Source organism: Panthera tigris, chromosome A2 (genome assembly GCF_018350195.1).
Source record: "Panthera tigris isolate Pti1 chromosome A2, P.tigris_Pti1_mat1.1, whole genome shotgun sequence".
NCBI lineage: Eukaryota > Metazoa > Chordata > Mammalia > Carnivora > Felidae > Panthera > Panthera tigris.
In genome coordinates, this window is record NC_056661.1 from 48,268,019 (window position 1) to 48,289,583 (window position 21,565).

A 21,565-nucleotide genomic window follows, 5' to 3' on the forward strand; every position below is an offset into this window, starting at 1 on the left:
TCATTGTGGCATTAAAAATTGGAAAGAAGAGGACAAGAAATACAGCATGCCTGAAAAACATAAGAAAATCAGCTGGGAACTTATACCAAATGAGAGAATACAGAAAATTACAAAATTAATATTAAAAAATCAGTAGACTTGCTGTATGCAAACAGCTGTATTTTAAAGTGGCAGAAGAGATCCTACTTCTAATAGAAATTGAAAGATGAAATAACTATGGATAAACCAAAAACTATTGAAGGTATATTTTTTGAAGAAACTATAAATGTTAGTGATACCTAAAAGGAAACTTGAGTGGAGGGAAAAGCATACTGATCCTGACTAGGTGGACTCTATGCAGTGAGGATTTCAATTTGCCCTAAATTAATCTATACATTTAATGCAAATCCAGTAAAAATAACAACAGGATGTTTTTCCCTTTGGAATTAAACAGATTCTGTAGATCATATTGGAAAATAGTCATTAGATAATAGAAAAGTTCTAAAAAAAAAAAGACTAGAAAGATATGAGAATCAACTCTCCAAATCATACTATAGACATTATCCACCTGAAGTAATGTCAGATGAATTATTGGAACAGAATAGAGTTCACATATAAACCCATATAAATAGGGATTTTTTTGTATTTCAAAAATGGAGCATATATCAAGGAAGAAAAGATAGATCATTTGATAAATACCATGGAGAATACTGGGTGAAATATAAAAAAGATATAAATGAAAACGTGGTTATACTTGATGCAAACACGGAAGCATTATTGTTTTGGAGTGAGGCAGACTTTTCTTAGAATGGCTTAAGTGGTAAAAACCATACCCCAAAATTGATACATTCAACTATATCAACATTTTGCCTAGAAAAACAGAAGAAACTCCATTAGCAGTGTTAAAAGGCAAGAGTACAAACTAGGAAAAGATATTTTCAACAAATAGCATAAATACAGATAACACTCATTTTTACTACATAAAGTTTTTTTTTTTATGTATTGGGAAACAAACCAATGGGAAAAAAATAGGTGTAGGATGAAAAAATGTTTACAGAAAAATAAATTATGGCTTTTGAATACTTGAAAAGATGCCAAGCTCTACTTACAACATAGAAACATAGAAAGCTGCATTGACTGCCTTTTTCCATTCATCCATGAGAGGCATAGAAAAAGAAACATTCTCTTTCATTGTTACAATAGTAAATTGTGAAACTTCTGGGGCACCTGGGTGGCTCAGTCAGTTGAGCTTCCAACTTCAGCTCAGGTCATGACCTCATGGTTTGTGAGTTCGAGCCTTGTGTCAGCTTGCTGCTGTCAGCACAGTCTATTTCAGATCTTCTTTCCCTTTCTCTCTCTGCTCCTCCCCAGTTCATGCTGTGTCTCTCAAAAATAAAAAAAAAATATATATATATATATACATATACATATATATATGTATATATATATATACATATATATAAAATTAAAAATAAATTGTAAAACTTCTGCAAGAGGTCAGCTTGATAATAAATTTAATAATAGTTACCAACATTTAAAATGTACCTATGTTTTGATTTAATAAATTCTATTTTTTCTTCAAGCACTCTAAAATTTAAAACTTAATAGGTAATACAGAAAGACATATGTATGAGAATCGTTACTCAAACATTTGTTGCAATAGTTAGAACTACTTTCAATGTTGAATAAGATCCTGGATTCAGTCTTGTGGTATAGCTTGATTATATCACTATTTGTGGTGGTATAGGCTTAGATTATATCTGGAAGAATTCACACAAAAAGGGTAATAGTGCTTATATATAAGAAAGCTAACAGGAGAACAAAGAAAGAAGGCATCTTACTTTTCCTGGATGTTACGTTTGTAAGTTTACTTTTTATTTTTAAACATTTATTCATTTATGAGAGACAGCACGAGCAGGGTAGGGGCAGTGAGACACAGAATTTGAAGGAGGCTCTAGGCCCTGAGCTATCAGCATAGGGCCCCACGTGGGGCTTGAGCGCACAAGCTGTGAGATCATGACCTGAGCTGAAGTGGGATGCTTAACTGACGGAGCCACCCAGATGCCTCGTGTTTGTAAGTTTTGATGGTATACTATGTGCATGTGTTAGTCATTCAAAAAAGAAATGGAAGAAAACATAAAGGAAGTGCAAGGGCTGTAGGAGGCCCTTCATAAGTAGTGTTTATACTGACTTACTTACAGTATGAGATTTTCCTTTAAAACTTTAATGTTATATGATTTTGCTTATTGGAATAGTTCTATTTAATTTTTGGAGGCTAATATACATATTCAATTGTTTGACTACACACAAACTTCCAAAATAGTTAACAAATCAAAAAGGTATCAGTTTTTCCAGCATTGATTTGGTGGCCTATTTATACTTAGTAAGATAGGAAAAAATTGAAGATGATTTTTTCCCCCAAACTACAGTTATCAAATCACCATTTGCTGCAGGCTTACCTGTTTATATTTGACTCAGAATTGTTGAATGCAGCCCATTTGCATAGGCCAGTTAATAAATTCTCCAAATATTTAATTTGTATGCAAGATATATCTAACCCACAGGCTCTCATCTATCTGGATTTAATTTGATACTCTATTTCTTTATTTTAGAATAGTCTGAATATTTACTACAAAGATTTTAGTTTCCACTAAAATTCTATCATGAACCTTTTCATTCACTTCACAAATATTTACTTAAGCTCTGGGTGTATGCACTATAGAAGATAGTGGAACAGAGAATTACAGGTAAATATCATATTCTGAAGTGCCTTACAAGCCTTTGATTTTTTTGCTGTAATGTGAAATATTTATTTACATTGACATTCAACTTACATTTATTAGGTGGCACACACTGGGTTATAAAAATAAATGAGCCATGGTCTCTGATAATCTAGAAGTATAGAGAGATACATGAATGATTAGTTATAATACAGTGTGGCAAATGCAGTATAGAAAGCAAAAGAATATATATATGGCAAAGAAAAAGACTATTTACCCCCATGTGGAGAGTGAAAAAGGGGAAATCTTGCTGGAGTTGGTGACTCTGAGTCTGAAGAGATGGGTTGTGCTTAAGGGAAAATAGAAAGAATATTGCCTAGTGGTGAAGCACTAGTTTTGAATCTCGGTTTCTAAAACTAACTACCTGCATGACCATGGGCAAGTTATTTAACTTGTTTAAAATAGTAATTATAATAGCCCATACCTGTCATTGTTGATTGAGAATTAAGTGAAATAATTAGAATAATACCTGGAGTGTAGTGAGTACACTATAAATATAAGCTAATATCTTATTATTAATTGGGGTAGAGCGGTAGGAAGAAGAAAAGAACCTCGTAGGTAAACAAGTTTACTGAGGCAGGAAAAGAAAAAGAGCTCTGTTACGGGTGAAGTTCAAGGGAAGAATGACAAGTGATGATCTGGCAGGGACCAGATCACTGTGACCTTGAATGTCATCTTTAGGCACCTGGCAATCATGCTGATGTGGGGATATTCTTTGCAGGGGAATATTGCAGAGATGTGATCCATGGGTCATGTGGATTCCAGCTTGAGACCAGGTTATCAGCAAAGAAGAGAGCGTCCGAGGTAGGGAGATGGTAAGTGAGCAAACAAGTCATTATTCACGACGCTTTTACCCATTTTTTGAAATCCAGAACCTCTCTGTAAACAGTTAAGCCTTTCAATTTGCTAAAATGTCAGTTCACTTGAACATTATGGAGAATAAGGAAGTAAGTAAGAGTCTCCCCTGACAAATTATGCCCTCTCTCTGTCGATGTAAATGCTCCTTTAAATCACCCTTAAATTTCTCCTGTATTCCTGAGGAACTGGTTGGGAACCGAAGCAGGCTGTAATAATTTAATCTCCACATAAATTCATAAAATGGAAGTGACAGGACAGAGTTTCCCCCTACTATATTCTGAATGTTCACATCTCATTTCTGGATGCCATTGAATCTTTGCCCATTAAAGGAACATCAGATTCTTACAAATCTGGTAACTTTCTTCTTATTTGATTTGATGTGGCATTCTGAAGAAATTCAGGACATTTTCCTTCTTTGCTTTTACACATTTGAATTCCATATAGATGCTTTCAAGGTCTTAGTTGCTGAATCTGCATTGTTGGGATGAAATCATGAGCCTTTTGATTTAATGTAAGAGCTTCATTATTCTCAGCTGTGTCATTTGGTGCCTGAAAATGCCATTAGGATTCATCTAAATAAACAAAACTCTCCTAAAATTTACTTTCTGTCTGAGAACAATAGGAAAAGTAGTGAGAAGGGTAAAGGAAGTTTAAAGAGGATGCACAGTGTAAGTGGGGGAATTGAATGAGAATAAAATATGTACATATTTTCTTGCCTGAAAACTTTGTCTCATGCCAACATTTTGAAAATTTCTGATAAGTTCAGAGAGAAACCCCCCTTTCCTTCCCAAAAAGGAAAAGTTAATATTAAAGATGTTAAGATATTTTCTCTTTTAGCTTGTGTTTACCTTGTATTTCATAAAGTTGAAATGGATGCTGATTCCTGTGATATTCATATTTTTATTTATTATGTACTCTTTATGGATCAAACTTAATGTATCAGAGAAGGTGGAACAAGTATCACGTACAGTCTTACCTGTGAAATCAGGCTTTGAGATAAAAAAACAATTACCTTTTCCAAAGAAAGATCTTACTATTAAAGTGCCTCAATGTAAATAAATAAATAAATAAATAAATAAATAAATAAATAAATAAATAAAATAATTGAGAAGTAGAGCCTGGGAGGTTACCTAAGACTTCTGTTTTCTAAAGCGGTGATATATAGCAGAGCACTAAGTATGATCTTGGGTATAATACTACAATGGAATTCAATTAAATGGAAACAAATAATCAGGAAAATGTTACTGTTTTAATTCTCTTTTTGGTTCTTCTGATTATTTGAGGGCAGCGTTGTGTTAAAGCTGCCTTGTTGATGTCTTGAGAGCTGATGCTTTGCTTCTCTCCTTCAGTTCAGTGATGTCACCTTGAGACCTTAAAATTATCCATAGTAGGAGTATTTACACCACAGAAATCATAAAATACTGTAAGTCACCCTCCTTCCTCCAGTTGTTGTTAAGCATTGACCCCTACATCTCTGGTGAAAGGGGATGGTTAATCCTTTAAAGACCCAGACCTGAGGCTGAGAGCCTTCTGTCCACATGTAGACTCTCTGGGCACCATTTTCCTTTCTTTGCCTTTAATTTTAGAGGTGTATTCAATTTATACCAGAATGATGGTGGTTTTGCCTTTAAAGTAATGAAATGTATGAAGATATGAAGTATCTTTCTATAAATATATTTATTTAAATCGATCTAGTAAGAAGGCTCAGCCCAGATTTTAGAAATGGTAATAATATAGGGGCACCTGGATGGCTCAGTCGGTTAAGTGTCTGACTCCGGCTCAGGTCATGATCTCTTGGTTTGTGAGTTCAAGCCCCGTGTCAGGCTCTGTGCTGACAGCTCAAAGCCTGGAGTCTGCTTTGGATTCTGTGTCTTCCTCTCTCTCTGCACTTCCCCCGCTCGTGCTCTATTCTATCTCTCTCTAAAATATATAATCATTAAAAAAATTTAAAAATTAAAAAAATGGTTATAATATAAATTGTATGTAAGTAAAGCCAAATCAAGAAAGTAGTACTGGTAAATCTAAATTTGGAGGCACACTGGTCTGGAAAGATTTCCAGTATTTATTACTATACAGCCAATGAGTCTTAGTCACAATTTTTACCCTGATAAACTAGCTTGGAGGAGTAAGGCCCAAGTATCAAAGAAGTATGCTTGCTTTCTCTCTCTCTTTCATTTTCTCTTTTTCTTCACCCAGTTCATGTTTCTGTGAAAACTAAAATGAGAATTTCTCTTTGTCTGAGCTTCACCCTCTCTTGAATGGTTAGTCCTGTTTTAACGTTTGTAGTGGTCCTGTAGTTTTCTGCCTTATACATAAAACTTTCTCCTCCCAGTTCTTCTGTTAGGTCTCAGATGTCTTCCCAGGGCTCATGATGTGAATGTTGGGAAAAGAATTGATGGCTGGGGCAGGGAGCAGAGCAGGGCTGAGACACATGTTGGAAACTTTGTAGTTTCAGAGGCTTTATTTGTGGCTTGTTTTCCTCTGTGTTTGTGAGGAAAGGGGAACAGATAACATAGGTGCTGGAACAAACTGTGGCAAGTATATTATCACTGTAATGTTGACTTTGATTGCCTCCTTTTGACCGTTTTATTGATATCTAAGATATATAAACAAGACCAACTCCTTCCCATAACTCAAACCAACAGCTGATTTATACAGCACTATATAGTCTCTTCCTGACATGAGCATCAGCATTCGGAAAGAAATGTGCTATTTAATCCCTTTTCTGACTGTCATTCTCTTCAAAGACAGTATTTCTGGGAAGATATAAAGGTGAAAATATAAAGTGATGTGGAAAATAGTTTTAAAATTTGCCAATGTTCAATATTTAGAAATCAGGAATTAGTTACTTCTCCTTGCTGGGGATTTTCCCCCCTTCAGTGTTCAGTCTTCTAGACAAGCCCAGGATGGAGACAAAATATTTTAGAAGACTTGAAATAGAGGATAAGATTAGACCATCGTTCAAGTGATTTTTCAGTATGGTTTGCTCAAACATTTCATCTTGATTTCCATTTGCTCTTTATATAAAAATAAATCTAGGTAGATAGAAGCTGAGTCACCACTCAGGCATAAGACATTTTACATTGTCTTTCAAATACAAATGCTATTGTAACGACAATTGTGCACATAGAAAATGTCCACGTTTCCTTTTGTTCTCACAGAACAGCTGCTATGTGCGTGCATTTGGATGTGTGTGTCTCTGCTCATGTTTGTATGGCACAGAATTATAGCATCCATTTGCTTTTCTGTTATATGACCTTCTATGATCCTCTGTCTTCAAACAGAGTAACTTCTATTTCAAAATAAATATTTTGTTGAAGGAAACTTCGTGGACTGGAGAGCCTGTGGGGTTTCTCTGGAGAAACTTGTACAGGAGGCTGCCATGGTAAATCTATACTGTAGGTTCATTTACCAGCAAAATAATATGCCAGTCTCAGTGAGAGAAACATCTGGGCCTGTTGGAAAAGGAGGTTGACAGGTGGCAGGAGGCAGGCTCAGACCTGTGAGTACAAGACTGTTATTTGATGCTGAGGACAACTATGGGTGAGAGATACCAGGCTTGCTGGGAGAAAGACCTATGCCCCTTATGAGGGAGGCCCTTCTTCACATACTGACACAGGTAGCATATACACAGGTAAAAAAACATAATTGAAAGGCCCTTGGCTTTGTCAACAGCATAGCCTCAGAGACTCACTGCTGTATGAGTGAATGAATGAATGAATGAATGAAATATATATATATATATATATATACATATATATATATATATATATGTATATATATATATATAATCAAAATATGTTATAAATGAATGTGCAGAAGTTCTGAGTGGGCATAATTTTCAGACACCCAATATTTTTTTCTAAAGCATTATCTAAAAATTCATACGCTGGGATGAAAATGTTATTTAGGAAAGGGGGAATGGAGACTGAACAAGAGGGAAGAAAAGAGGAATTAACTCTCTGTTTCTAGGATCATTACATGTTGCATCTGACTCCATGCATAATAACATGTTGCTAAAGAATATCAAGTCATAGGTTCCTCTTTTTATAGAAGAAAACATCGGAACCCAGAGCAGGACACCCAGTTTTGATTGTCCTTAGACTGGAATCCAGTTTCCCCATATGCTCTCCCTGTGGACATTTTGCTATTCCTATATGTAAAACAAAAATGTGACCATAGCAAACATTAGTTATATATATTATGTAGTCATCACCAAAATATATTCACTGTATTTATCTAAGGCAGAAATTTACTCGATTTTGTTTTATAAACCTTTGCACAAAGGAGTATCAGTTGGAACATGAATTCAAAGCTTTCTCTCATGCATAAACTATTAGATGGTTAAAAGAATTCACACATTAGGGTGGCCTTTCTGCTCTTTTCTTTCTGGAGATTGTGGTAAGTGTGAACTTGAAGGGGCATTTCCAAACTGTGCAAGTTTGGGCCCATATTCTCCTTCTGTACATCTTGGAGAAGTGGACAGAAAAGCACTGAAGATAAGGTGAGGCTAAACAGAATCTGTCTCCAGCCAAACACACTTCATCCTGTAACTACCTCTTTCCCAGCTTCAACTGTAACTCCCTTGGAACACTGTTTCTTGCCAGATCAACACTTTCAGGCAGGTTAGATGACCCCTCCCTGTTCCCACAGCATCTTGTGCCAGACTCTGTGTTGAACGAGACTCCAAATTCTTTGAGTATGGCCCAGTAGCCACTGTAGTTCCAGACACAAGGTGAAGCTCAGGTAGTGTTGGTAAAATAATTGTATCTAAACAATTTCCCCCAATATGAAATTCCCCATTCTCTGCCATCGTTTGTCATTGCCTTAAAGAGAGCCACTTGCATTTTCTAGCTTGATTGCCCAGTATCCATTCTTTAATTACATGAGTTACTTGAGATTGAAATCTTCATTTGAATAATTATGGTGAATATTTGTTTGAGTCTGACAACTTAGACTAGAAGTCAAAGCCTTGAGGTTACCAAGCCCCAGGGTCTAGAGCCACAAAAGCCTGTTTTGTTATCCAGGATCAGCTGCTTATTCTCTCAGAGCTTTGGTTTCTTTGCATGTGTAAAAGAAAAATCCATTATTTCCTCATAGCATTGGGGTGAAATATATCCACACAAGTGTTTCATTAAAAATACTTAGGATGTATTTAGCTGTTACTGTGACTTACCAGTCACAAGTTAGTTTCTTTACACCTATTATCTTCTTACAACAACTCATATTCCCAAGTTACATAGAACCGTGATTCAAACTGGGCATTTTGATTCTCATTCTCACTCTCCTCAACTAACGTCCAATACTCTTTGCCATCAATTGAGATAAAATATCTAAGTATTTTGAAATATAGCAAGATTACTTATAAGGCTACAATAGTACAGACACTTAGTGTTCCTAAAATAGATGCGTAGCCTGAATCTTTAATTAATAAGCAAGACAAGAGTGACATGGGGAAATCCAAAGGTATATTCTCCCCATGGAAGAAGGAAGAAAAGTGGCCCAGAGACATATGTCAAAGGGATGGGGAGAGAAGTTGGGATTGGCTAACAGTTAGAATTACACCCTTTCCTACTTACCTGGCTTTACTTCAGGTGGTTTTCTCAACCTAGAATTCCCATTCCAACCTCCCATTCTTCCACTCTCCCCACATTCACCTCCCACTACATTCTCTTAGCTGGTAGAAATCTGCTCCTTTAAGGTTCTGTATTAAGATCCACCGTCCCCTGATTTATCCTTGGGTTTCTCAATTACTGCCTAACAAATTAATCATTTCTTCTTCTCTGCTCCCACAACTCTCTTGTACTTCTATTTCAGGGTTTCTTAGTTTGGCATTCTTGATATTTTGGACTAGATAATTACTTTTTTAGGGCTGCTCTGCATTAAAAGATGTTTAGCAGCATCTCTGGCCTTTACTCCTTGGATGCGGTAGCACTCCTTCCCCAGTAGTGACAATCAGAAATGTCTGCAGACATTGTCAAACATCCCCTATCGACCAAAACCACCTCTGGTTGGAAGTTACTGGTCTTTTATCTATTGTAACCCAGTTTTATGGTAGTCTTATACCTGAGCACATGGTTCCAGTTTTTACTTTGGAAAATATTCTTCTGTATCTCAGTGTTTCTTAGGTTTTATGAGCATTGTAGTCATCTGTATGTGGGGGGGGTGCTTATTAAAACCCCAGTCACTGGCCCCCTCCCACTTTTCCTCAAGTTTCTAACTCAGTTAGTCTGGGTTAGATCCCAATGCATCACCTTTCTAACACATTTCGTAACGTGCCACCAGTGATGTGTCTACTGCTGTTCTGGCGACCACACTTTGAGAATAATTGTCAATATCACGGCTCAGCACTTCTGCTTCAGCTTTTGCTAGTTAGATCCCTGTTAAGCAGGACCATAATTTCTTTGTTGTTTCTCTCTGCGCCCAGCCCTGTGCTTTGCACATAGTAAGCCTACGTTGAATTGAACAAATAAATCAATGAATCTGAAAGTACTTTGCTAAAGATTAAAGGGATTTACAGATATAAAGTGTCATTAGTAAGGTACTGGGATATGTGAGAATTTGGGGTCAGGTGAAGACAGTTCTGTTTCCAGAAGTGTTTTGACAGAGTGTTAAATCAAATGCCTCCACTGAATTTGAATTCATTGTGAGTCAGACAAAGGATTGCTGTAAATTATTCTGTTGTCATGGCATATCAAGGAAGTTGATGGATAAAGGGACATGCTAATGAGACTCTAAGTGACAATGCAAAATGAAATCAATGGTCTCTGAGAGACTTCTTTTCAACAGCATTGGGAAAGCATCTATTCTCATCATTGCCAATTATCAGGATCACTAAGCTTTTTAAAGATGTGCATTAACTTGCAAAGATCTTGTTCTTCTGGACCATATCTGCCCAGATATTGGGAGGAAAAGTGGTGAGGGACCGTTTTGGGAGTGTAAAAAGGGAGAACGTTTTCACTTCTATGCATGCTATAGCCATGCTTATATTTTCTAAAAGAATTCACACCTAATACCTTCTGCAATCCCTGTATAACCCCTTGAAGGTAAGACAATATTTTTTTACATGTTTAGAAAGAGAAACGGAGGCACACAATCTTTACTGACACAGAAACTCTTATAGATGAAAAAGAGAAACAAAGGCATAGAATCTCTAATGAAGACCAAAAGTAAACCTTTAAATGAAATACAGTGTTTAAAATAGAGCTAATGTGAGAAGATAAGTACAGTAAGACCTTGGTTTGTGAGGATAATTTATTCTGAAAATGCTTGTAATCCAGAGCATTTGTATATCAAAGTGAATAAGAAATAATGGAAACTCAGATGATTCGTTCCACAACCCAAAAATATTCCTATAAAAATGATTACAATACTGAAATAAAATAAAAAATAATAAAGAAAATACAAAATATAGTAAGAAGAAAAATAAACAAATTAACCTGCACTTACCTTTGACTTGTTTTATTTTTATTTTTTTAAATTTACATCCAAATTAGTTAGCATATAGTGCAACAATGATTTCAGGAGTAGATTCCTTAGTGCCCCTTACCCATTTACCCCATCCCCCCTCCCATAACCCCTCCAGTACCCTCAGTTTGTTCTCCATGTTTATGAGTCTCTTTTGTTTTGTCCCCCTCCCTGTTTTTATATTATTTTTGTTTCCCTTCCCTTATGTTCATCTGTTTTGTCTCTTAAAGTCCTCATATGAGTGAAGTCATATGATTTTTGTCTTTCTCTGACTAATTTCACTTAATACCCTCCAGTTCCATCCACATAGTTGCAAATGGCAAGATTTCATTCTTTTTGATTGCTGAGTAATACTCCATTGTGTGTGTGTGTGTGTGTGTGTGTGTGTGTGTATATATATATATATATATATATATATATATATACACATTCATACTGGAAGTCTTAGCCTCTGCAAGACTTGCATATATATATATATACATATATATATATATATGTATGTATATATATATATGTGTGTGTGTATATATATATATATATATATATACACACACACCGCATGTTCTTTATCCATTCTCCATCAGATGGACATTTGGGCTCTTTCCATACTTTGGCTACATATAGTGCTGCTATAAACATGAGGGTGCATGTGTCTCTTTGAAACAGGACACCTATATCCTGTGGATAAATGCCTAGTAGTGCAATTGCTGCATCTTAGGGTAGTTCTATTTTTAGTTTTTTGAGGAACATCCATACTGTTTTCCAGAGTGGCTACACCACCATGCATTCCCACCAACAATGCAAAAGAGATCCTCTTTCTCCGCATCCTCACCAACATCTGTTGTTGCCTGAGTTGTTAATGTTAGCCATTCTGACAGGTATAAGGTGGTATCTCATTGTGGCTTTGATTTGTATTTCCCTGATGATGAGTGATGTGGAGCATTTTCTCATGTGTCAGTTGGCCATCTGGATATCTTCTTTGGGGAAGTGTCTATTCATTTCTTTTACCCATTTCTTCACTGGATTATTTGTTTTTTGGGTGTTGAGTTTGATAAGTTCTTTATAGATTTTAGATACTAAACCTTTATCTGATATGCCATTTGCAAATATCTTCTCCCATTCTGTCAGTTGCCTTTTAGTTTTGCTGATTGTTTCCTTCGCTGGTAAGAAGTTGCTGTGGACAAGATCAAAGAGGTTTTTGCCTGCTTTCTCCTCTAAGATTTTGATGGCTTCCTGTCTTACATTGAGGTCTTTCATCCATTTTGAGTTTATTTTTGTGTATGCTGTAAGAAAGTGGTCCAGGTTCATTCTTCTGTATGTCGCTGTCCAGTTTTCCCAGCACGACTTGCTGAAGAGACTGCCTTTATTCCATTGGATATTCTTTCCTGCTTTGTCAAAGATTAGTTGGCCATACGTTTGTGGGTCCATTTCTGGGTTCTCTATTCTGTTCCATTGATCTGAGTGTCTGTTCTTGTGCCAGTACCATACTATCTTGATGATTACAGCTTTGTAGTATAGCTTGAAGTCTGGGATTGTGATGCCTCCTGCTTTGGTTTTCTTTTTCAAGATCGCTTTGGCTATTCCAGGTCTTTTCTGGTTCCATATAAATTTTAGGATTATTTGTTCTAGCCCTATGAAGAATGCTGGTGTTACTTTGATAGGGATTGCATTGTATATGTGGATTGCTTTGGGTATTATCGACATTTTAACAATATTTGTTCTTCCTATCCGGGACCATGGAATCTTTTTCCATTTTTTTGTGTCTTTTTCAATTTCTTTCATAAGCTTTCTGTAGCTTTCAGTGTATAAATTTTTCACCTGTTTGGTTAGATTTATTCCTAGGTATTGTATGGTTTTTTGTGCAACTGTAAATGGGATCAATTCCTTGATTTCTCTTTCTGTTGCTTCATTGTTGGTGTATAGGAATGCAACCGATTTCTGTGCATTGATTTTATATCCTGCAACTTTGCTGAATTCATGAATCAATTCTAGCAGTTTTCTGGTGGAATCTTTTGGGTTTTCCATATAGAGTATCATATCATCTGCAAAGAGTGAAAGTTTGACCTCCTGGCTGATTGGATGCCTTTTATTTCTTTGTGTTGTCTGATTGCAGAGGCTAAGACTTCCAGTACTATGTTGAATAACAGTGGCGAGAGTGGACATCCCTGTCTTGTTCCTGACCTTAGGGGGAAAGCTGTCAGTTTTTCCCCATTCAGGATGATATTAGCATTGTTCATATACGGCTTTTATGATCTCGAGGTATGCTCCTTCCATCCCTACTTTCTTGAGGGTTTTTATCGAGAAAGGATGCTGTATTTTGTCAAATGCTTTCTCTGCATTTTTTGAGAGGATCATATGGTTCTTGTCCTTTCTTTTATTGATGTGATGAATGACATTAATTGTTTTATAGCTATTGAACCAGCCCTGCATTCCAGGTATAAATCCCAATTGGTCGTGGTGAATAATTTTTTTATGTATTGTTGGATCTGGTTGGCTAATATCTTATTGAGGATTTTTGCATCCATGTTCATCAGGGAAACTGGTCTATAGTTCTCCTTTTTAGTGGGGTCTCTGTCTGATTTTGGAATCAAGGTAATGCTGGCTTCATAGAAAGAGTTTGGAAGTTTTCCTTCCATTTCTGTTTTTTTGGAACACCTTCAAGAGAATAGGTGTTAACTCTTCCTTAAATGTTTGGTAGAATTCCCCTGGACAGCCATCTGGCCCTGGACTCTTAATTTTTGGCAGATTTTTTATTACTATTTCGATTTCTTTACTGGTTATGGGTCTGTTCAAATTTTCTATTTCTTTCTCTTTCAGTTTTGGTAGTATATATGTTTCTAGGAATTTGTCCATTTCTTCCAAATTACCCATTTTATTGGCATATAATTGCTCATAATATTCTCTGATTATTGTTTTTATTTCTGTTGTGTTATGATATCTCCTCTTTCATTCTTGATTTTATTTATTTGAGTTCTTTCCTTTTTCTTTTTGATCAAACTGGCTAGTGGTTTATCAATTTTGTTAATTCTTTCAAAGAACCAGCTTCTGGTTTCATTGATCTGTTCTACTGTTTGTTTTTGTTTTTGTTTTTGTTTTTGTTTTTGTTTTTGTTTTTTTTGTTTTTTGTTTTTTTTTTGGTTTTGATAGCATTAATTTCTGCCCTAATCTTTATTATTTCTTGTCTTCTGCTGGTTTGGGGTTTTATTTGCTGTTCTTTTCCCATTTCCTTAAGGAGTAAGGTTAGGTTGTGTATCTGAGATTTTTCTTCCATCTTTATGAAGGCCTGGATTGCTATATACTTTCTTCCTATGACCACCTTTGCTGCGTCCCAGAGGTTTTGGGTTGTGGTGTTATCATTTTCATAGACTTCCATATACTTTTTAATTTCCTCTTTAACTGCTTGGTTAGCCCATTCATTCTTTAGTAGGATGTTCTTCAGTCTCCAAGTATTTGTTACCTTTCCAATTTTTTTCTTGTGGTTGATTTCGAGTTTCATAGCGTTGTGGTCTGAAAATATGCACGGTATAATCTCCATCTTTTTGTACTTACTTAGGGATGATTTGTGTCCCAGTGTATGGTCTAATCTGGAGAATGTTCCATGTGCACTGGAGAAGAATGTGTATTCCACTGCTTTAGGATGAAATGTTTTGAATATATCTGTTAAGTCCATCTGGTCCAATGTGTCATTCAAAGTCATTGTTTTCTTGTTGATTTTTTGATTAGATGATCTGTCCCTTGCTGTGAATGGGGTGTTGAAGTCCCCTACTATTATGGTATTACTATCGATGAGTTTATGTTTATGATTAACTGATTTATATATTTGGGTGTTGCCACATTTGGCGCATAAATGTTTACGATTGTTAGGGCTTCTTGGTGGATAGACCCCTTGATTATGATATAATGCCCTTCTGCATCTCTTCATACAGTCTTTATTTTAAAATCTAAATTTTCTGATATAAGTATGGCTACTCTGGCTTTCTTTGGTTGACTATTAGCATGATAGATGGCTCTCTATCCCCTTGTTTTCAATCTGAAGGTGTCTTTAGGTCTAAAGTGGGTCTCTTGTAAACAGCATATAGATGGATCTTGTTTTCTTATCCATTATTTTACCCTGTGTCTTTTGATTGGAGCATTTGATCCGTTGATGTTTAGAGTGAGTACTGAAAGATACAAATTTATTGCCATTACGATGCTTGTAGAGTTGGAGTTTCTGGTGGTGTTCTCTGGTCCTTTCTAATCTTTGTTGCTTTTGGTATGTATGTATGTATGTATGTGTGTATGTATGTATATATGTATTTCTCTCTCTCTCTCTCTCTCTCTCTCTCTCTCTCTCTCTATATATATATATATATATATATATATATATATATATTTGATCTTTTCTCCCCTCAGAGAGTCCCCCTTTAAATTTCTTGCAGGGATGGTTTAGTGGTCACAGATTCCTTTAATTTTTGTTTGTCTGGGAAACTTTTTATCTCTCCTTTTATTTTGAATGACAGCATGGCTGGATAAAGAATTCTTGGCTGCATATTTTTCCGATTCAGCACACTGAATATATCCCACCACTCCTTTCTGGCCTGCCAAGTTTCTGTGGATAGGTCTGCTGCAAACCTGATCTGTCTTTCCTTGTAGGTGAGGGACTTTTCTTCCTTGCTCGTTTCATTATTCTCTCCTTGTCTGAGTATTTTGTGAATTTGACAGATATGCCTTTTTGATGGTCGGTTTTTGTTGAATCTAATGGGGGTCCTCTGTGCTTCCTGGATTTTGATGTCTGTGTCTTTCCCCAGGTTAGGAAAGTTTTCTGCTATGATTTGCTCATATAACCCTTCTACCCCTCTTTCTCTCTCTTCCTCTGTTGGGACCCCTATGATTCTGATCTTGTTCCTTTTTAATGAGTCACTGATTTCTCTAATTCTTAAATCATGCTCTTTTGCCTTAATCTCCTTCTTTTTTTCTGCTTTGTTTTTGTCTATAAGTTTGTCCTCTGTATTGCTGATTCTTCGTTCTGCCTCATCCAACCTTGCCATCACTGCATCCATCCATGATTGCGGCTCAGTTATAGTATTTTTAATTTCATTCTGACTACTTTTTTACTTCTTTTATCTCTGCAGAAAGGGATTCTAATCTGTTTTCGACTCCAGCTAGTGTTCTTATTATAGTGATTCTAAATTCTGGTTCAGACGTCTTGCTTGTATCTGTGTTGGTTAAATCCCAGGCTGTTGTTTCTTTGTGCTCTTTCTTTTGGGGTGAATTGCTTCGTTTTGTCATTTTGAATGGAGAAAAGGAATTAATGAAGTAGAAAAATTAAAATAAAAAAATTAAAAAAATATTAAAATTAAAAAATTAAACACACACACACACACACACACACACACACAAATCAAATAAATGATTCAAGAGCCTAGGTGTGTTTTGGTCTGGATGTTGAAAGTGGTTTGACAGATTAGAGGGAAAAAAGGGGGAAAAAAGGAAATCGTTTGGGAATTTGAAAAAATGAATATACTGAAGTAGACTAAAATGAGATGATGGGAGTAAAATAGAATTTGAAAAAATCTACACAAAATAAAGAATATAGTAGGAAAAAAATAAAAATATTTTTAATAAAAATTAAAAATAAAAATGAATTTTTTTCTCTTATTGTATTCAAGAAAAAGAAAAAAATGAAAAAGAAAAGAAAAACACGAAATCGTTTGAAAATTTGAAAAAATGAATACACTGTAGTAGACTACAATAAAATCATGGAAGTAATATAGAATTTGAAAAACTTTACATAAAAGAAAAAAATATAGTAAAAAAATTAAAGGAAAATATTTTTAATAGAAATTGAAACTAAAAATGAAGTTTTTCACTTTCTGCATTCAAGAAAAAGAAAAGAAACAAAAAAGAGGAAAAAGGAAAAGCAAAAAGAAAAGAAGGAAATCATTTGAAAATTTGAAAAGGTGAATACACTGAAGTAGTCTAAAATAAAATGATGGAATTAAGATAGAATTTGAAAAAACTTATACAAAAGTAAAAAATATAGTAAAAAAATTAAAGAAAAATATTTTTAATAAAAATTGAAAATAAAAATGCATTTTTTCTCTTTCTGTGTTCAAGAAAAAGAAAATAAGTGTAAAAGAGAAAAATTAAATAAAGAAAGAAAATTGAATAGATGAACCTGCTGACAGATTGAAGTAGGACTGAAATTACTTCATTTTCCTCTAGAAGTCTGTCTATGGTAGCGCTTTATAGTCCATAAACTCTAAGCTGGTGGTGAGATTTGTGTTCTTGAAGAGCAAAGTTGGCCCAGTTGGGCGGGGCTCAGTGTAACAGGTCCGCTCTCCACTAGGTGGCGCTGCTAGCGTACTGGGGTGAATTGTTACAGTGCTGGTAGATGCGTATGCACATGCGCAGGAGTGGTGAAAATGGTGTCACTCGGCTATCCAGTTTCTAGTATGGGAACTCTGTTCTCTCCGATCAGCATTGAGGCACCCGTCCTCTGTCTTCAACTTTCATCCACTCCCTGCTTCTTCACTGTCTGTGACCAAGCCCCAGGCAGTACCTCTCTACCGAGTTTTGTCTCAGATGTGCCTATTTTCCCTGGCCCCTTACTTCTGAAGGACTGTGGCTTTGACCCATTCTGCTCCTCTGTGGGAGGGTCTCACCAAGCAATGGCCGGATGCCGGCTGCACCCAGGAACACCTGCTGGACTCTGCTGCCGCCGGTGCCCCAAGACTGTGGCCAGGTGCCAGCCCACCCCAGAAAAAGTTCGCGAGATAGTGTAGCAGCAGATTTTCAGGGATTATGGAAAATCACAACACACATCTGGCATCAGGCTTCACCCTTAACATCCTTGTTCCAGCACCAGCAAATGTGGCCATTTTCTGGGGTCTGCTGGGACCAGGTGGCTTCAACAGTCTCTACCAAATGTCCTTCCAGCAGTGGAACCGATTTTTCCCTGTGTGGCCTGAGAACCTCCCGGACCCTGCTCTGTTCCTGGGGATTCGCCCTTCCTACCAGAGCACCACCAGGTATGGAGCTGCAGAGTTGCAGCCTTTGTGCTCCCCTTGTTTACAGTCTTATTGGAATTTAAGCCCTCTCCTTTCTCCTTTCTCCCTTTTTAGTTTAGTCCCTGTGGCTGTTCCCAATTTTCCACTTTCTCTCCAGCTGCTTTTGGGGAGGGGTGCTTTTCCCGTATTCTCCCCCGCCCTAGTCTCCATCCTCTCTCTGCCTGCAAAGGCAGCTCCCTGCCCGCCGCTGGCTTCTTTCTCCCTAAGTTCACCTCTCCGTGCCATGTACCTGCTGAATTCTGTGGTTCAGGTTGTGCAGATTGTTGTGTTAATACTCCAATCAGTTTTCTAGGTGTGTAGGATGGTTTAGTGTTGGTCTGTCTGTATTTCATGGACTCGAGACACACAAAAAACCTCCATGCTGTTCCGCCATCTTGGCTCCTCCCCAACCTGCATTTACCTTTGAAAACCTTTGTGGCTGGTGTGAGGGAGACAAGAGAGCGGAGGGTAATTGTGTAGGACGACTTTCACTACCACTAACGGATTCACTGCTGTCTCTTGGCTCAATGGCATCATTTTCTGCATGAGAGTCATTGTATATACTTGCGCACATCTTGACCAATGTGCAGTAATAATTAGCTCTTGTCATATAATGTATTTAATGTAACTGGCAATAAGTTGGCAGAGGAAAGGGTCTATATATGCAGGCAGCCTGACAAAGAATGAAGCAAAACATTCCTAACCTTACTCTTGTATGGAAAAGCAAAGGACTGTCCATAGGTGCTTGGAAGTGACAAAAAATACACTAGTGCCAGTTGTGGGCACCTTCCAATATTCTGAAAAATCACTGAGATCTGCCAGACGCCATGGCCTGAGACTGAGCATCCAAGCACGGGAGACTATTACCCACAATCCCGCAGAGAGAGACAGAGAGAGAGAGAGAGAGAGAGAGAGAGAGAAGAACCATTGGCTCACCTGTGATTATGTGACATCTGGCATCACGTACTACTCGTATTGCAAGACATTGCTCTTTTATCAAGTTAAAACTGATACTCTTCAGGTCTGCTGAAATGTCATCTCTTCCAAGAGGCCATTTCTGAGTACATACTCTCTTTTAAGTTATACCCTATCCTCTCAGACCTATCACCCTGCTGATTTCATTCATGGAGCTCATCACCATCTGATACTGGCTTGTGAATTTTTTTCTCTCTCATTGGGATGTAAATTCCTTAAGGGTACAGGCATCTGTTGACTTATCTATCCTAATATTGAGAGCACCTTAGCACAGTGCTTCAAAATAACAGGAATTTAGTGCGTATTTGTTGACTGAATGGATTCATCCTCCCTTTATTGAGTTCCTGCCATGGGCCATGTGCCAATAATAATATTAAACACAGCTGTTGCCTCAAATAAACTAATTCTTGATGCCTTGAGATCATACTAAGCAGGGCCAATCTCTGTTTTCCCCTTGTCACACATTATTAGTCTTTTACTGATCTTGCATTAATAATATTGCAGCTGCTAAAAGATGCCAATGATCAACAGATCATTTAATTTAATAAGAAGAATAGAGCATAATTATTAACAGAATGGGTGTTGGAGCCAGATTTCATGGTTCATTTCTCAGTTTTGCCATTTACTTCCAGTGTGGCTTTGGGTGAGTTACTTAACCTCTCTGAGGCTCACCTTCATTATCTGAAATAGAGATAATAATATTCATCTTTGTTCTAAGGCCTTAATAAGTTTGTATGTGTAACGTGCTTAAAAGTAGTGTCTCATATATACTGAGTACATTATTAATATTAATTATAATTATTATATATAGCCACAGATGAGAGTGCCACTTAAAAATGAGATTCCATATAGATTAAGTTACTGAAATTCAGGAGATCACCCCAAAAGCCATGATCACCATTGAGAAATATTAAGAGATGCAGGGTGAGGATATCTTAGACTTATACATGTTAAGCTAATATATTTTGCCTTAACTTTACTCTCAAACCCATTTAGATTACATGTGGAGAACATATTTCAATTTCAAAGTAAATGGAATGAACTTAAGAAAATTGACAGCTCTCATAAGATGTCATGTAATAAAGCATAAAGCCACCTTTGATTGTGCTGAAAAGAGTGATGTATGGTTCCACACATTCTAAGCATGCTTTCATTTAAAGGGACTTATTCTCTTTCTCCCTCTTTCTGCCCCTCCCCCCCAGGTGCGCTCCCTCACATGCATGCTGTCTCTCAAAAAATAAATAAATAAACATTAAAAAATTATTATAAAAAAAAAAGGGGGAGTGCCTGGGTGGCTCAGTGGGTTAAGCATCCAGTTGGTAATTTAGTCTCCGGTTATGATCTCAAGGTTCCTGAGATCTGTGCTGAGATCTGAATCTGTGGGATTCTCCCTCTTGCCCCTCCTCTTCTTATACATGCTCACTTGCTTTCGCTCAAAAAATAAATTAACATTTAAAAAATCATTATAATGGGACTTAGAATGTTTCCACATGGCTCCAACAGCCAGGGGAGGAATAAATACAGAGAAGGGCTACATCTCAAGCAGGGGTTATGGGCATATCATAAGTACTGCCTTAGCAGCAATAGCTTTTGGCTCAAAGGATTAGTCTAGAATCACTGAACGGAGATGAAATCAAGGTAGACACTCAACATCTGAGCAGAAAGCAATTGAAAAGTTTAAAGAAAACACACAGCAAAAAGATTGGTCAATATAAACACTAATAACCCCATGCATGCCAAAAATGATTGCATGTAAACAACTCACTTTAAAAATGATAACAAATTTTTTTTGACCTTTATTTTGTTAATGTATCACTTCTGCCGTGTGAAAATGTTTGACATCTCTAACTGAAAGTTAAGGTTCCTGGAAAAAGATAACAGCAATAATAATTTAGATTCTACAATGCAATAACAGACCATTTGAAATGTGTATGTTCATGTTAACCAGAAAATAGGTTTTCTGATCTTAATTTTGCAGATAAAGTGTGTGTCTTTGGTTAAATGTTTCCCAAACCTTTTCCAGATTGTTAAAGAAGTCATCATGCTATAACTTGATCTATTTAATCTTGTTTATATTCTCTCTATATAGCAGCCACTAGCAGTTCCCACTTACTCATTTCCAGACTTTTCACAATTATTGCCAAAAAGCATATCCATTTGACTGTTCTGTTGCAGTTTTGCTACTTCTTTTATTATACTTCTCAATCTTATTCCTACTCCTGTAAAATTTAGACTGTTAATCTGTGTGTTTTAGATAATCTGTTAACCTGCAGATGACATGATGTCTACTTTATATCTAGACCTCACCATCTACCATTGACTTCCAAATGTCATCTTACTCACTAAAAATCCCATATTTGTCACTTCTGCAATAATTTCATCTATAAATTTCCTAATTAATAGGACAGTTACTTTCCTTGTTAATTTTTCAAAGGCAAAATCTCAAATTATAAATTCTTGTCATGGACATATATCAGA